The following is a 2,460-nucleotide window of genomic DNA, read 5'->3' as shown; positions in this document are numbered from 1 at the left end:
TAGAGCATGTCAATAACATTTAGCAGTATTTGTGTGTGTGTTTCTGTGTCCTCTGCCCATTTTACAGCCCTTTTATAGACCTTATTAAGGCTAGATCTGTCTGTCTGACATCCCATATCTCTCTCACCTTCAGCACCGATATCACACCTAGCTAGCCACAAGACACACACACACACACACACACACACACACACACACACACACACACACTAAAGTGACACAACCTTCAGAGGGACTGCAGCTTTTACTAGATAGGCTAAGTACTAGTAGCACTGTGTCTGAGTGATGGCCTTGGATATGTAGCTATGTACTGTAGTTGTAATAGAGCTGGTTTGGTGACCATAGTGTTGAGAAGACTTGCATCAGTTGGCTAAAGCTAAGTTTGTGATTTCGTTCAGTGCTCGTGTTGCCCAGCGAGGTAAAATGGGTAGGGCTATTATGGAAGCGGCTGTAGATGGCCAACCAAATGAACCGCTGGCAAACCTCCGAACGTGTTCAAAAAAGGGTTACCAAGGCAACCCTGGAGCCACCAGGACCAATTAGAGCTGACAACGGCTGTCTGTGTGCTAAACTGCCCGGAGATTAGACGACGGGAACATGGCATTAAACAAACACAACTAATGAAAGGATCAAACGTGTGTGTCTGGCGGATTCAAATAAACTTGTCCTGGGGGCTCAGCTCTCTCTCTTTCTCTGCGCGTGCGTGTGCCGCCCACGCACTTCCCACTTACACTACACACACACACACACACCCGGATGCACACACATTTGAATTATTTATGTCCACATAAATAAAAATACAAAGGGCGTAAACACTAATAACTGATAATGCGGGCATTAGGAATCACACAAACACACACACACACACACACACCACTGCTTGCCAACTCTGTTTTTCTGCCACGTCCAGAGCTCCGACAGGGCCACAGGACGGACAGATAGTTCAGATTGGGCTTTGATCCATCTGTGATTGTCAGGTCTCTATTGACTGGCCCCAACAGCGCCCTCTGCAGGGGTGCCATTGATCTGCTGACACGCTATTATGAGCGGCCCTGGAAAGTTAACGCTGTTGAAAAATAACAGGTTTGTATGTGTCACCGGTAAAACCGATTTGTATGTGCTCACCTGTGACCGTCGATCAAAATGCTATGGATATCAAACCTAGGAATTCCTAGGTGTGTGTGTGTGTGTGTGTGTATGTGTGCTGAAGTGTGACTGAGGTGAAGGTTTTGATTTGAGTCAATAGCTGATCAACTAGGCTATAGGACTGGCCTCTCTGTCTTTAACCCCTCCATTTCTGTATTTCTGTTCTTTCCTTCCTCTCTGGTCAAGGCGTATCCCTCACCATGGCAACAACTTCCTCCCACACACTCTGCATGCTTACACGCACGTGTACACACACACACACACACACACACACACACACACACACACACACACACACACACACACACACACACACACACACACACACACAGACACGCAGAGGAACTACACATACTCTCTTACTCAGTGTCCCCCTCGTTCACTGTCTCTCTCTCTCTCCATCACCCTCCCTTTCTCTGTCTCTTCCTCTCTCTCTGCCCCCCCCCCCTCTCTCTCTCTCTCTCTGTATCCACTGGTCTCTGTGTTAATCCACAGCTGATGTTGGAGCAGTCAACTACTCGCTGCTGAGAAATGTTCACTCCAGCCTGCAAGGCATCACTGGGGGAGTCAAGGTAAGCGCTGGGGGGGGGGTGTGTGTGTGTGTGTGTGGGGGGGGGGGGGGTCAGCGTGCTGTGACTCCGTTCAGACGCTGTGGAAGGTGAGGGGACGGGGAATGGACGGCTCAGAGCAGGAGGAGGGCTGGGAGAGACGCTCGTTGGACAGTGTGAGAGTAGTGCAGCGCTGAGCGGCGTGTGTCTGTGTGTGCGTGCGTCTGTGTGTGCATATGGGCAAGAGAAAGAGAGAGAGAGAGAGTGTCCATTAGCATGTTTGTTAAGCATGTTTGTTAAGCTGTTGTTTGTGTGTGTATGTGTGTTTATATACGGTACTGTATGTACGTATGGCAAAACTGTGTGTGTGTGTGTGTGTGTGTGCGTGTGTGTGTGTGCGTGTGTGTGTGCGTGCGTGTGTGTGTGTGCGTGCGTGTGTCAGCGTGAGATGTGTCCAGCTGTGTCACTGGCTGCTGCTGGGGGGATTGTGGGGGTTGGTTTGACGCCCGTCAGACTGGTGTGTAAGAACAGACCAGCGCTGCGGATAAGAGCAGAGCACAATAGAGAAGAATAGAATACAGTAGAATAGAGCAGAATAGAGCAGAGCAGAATAGAGCAGAATAGAGCAGAGCAGACTAGAGTAGAATAGAGTAGAGCAGAACAGAGTAGAATAGAGTACAGCAGAACAGAGTAGAATAGAGTAGAATAAAGTAGAGCAGAATAGAGCAGAGTAGAATATAGCAGAGTAGAATAGAGCAGAGTAGAA

The sequence above is a fragment of the Borostomias antarcticus genome, assembly GCF_949987555.1.
Source record: "Borostomias antarcticus genome assembly, chromosome: 1".
NCBI lineage: Eukaryota > Metazoa > Chordata > Actinopteri > Stomiiformes > Stomiidae > Borostomias > Borostomias antarcticus.
Note: the sequence above shows the minus strand (reverse complement) of the source record.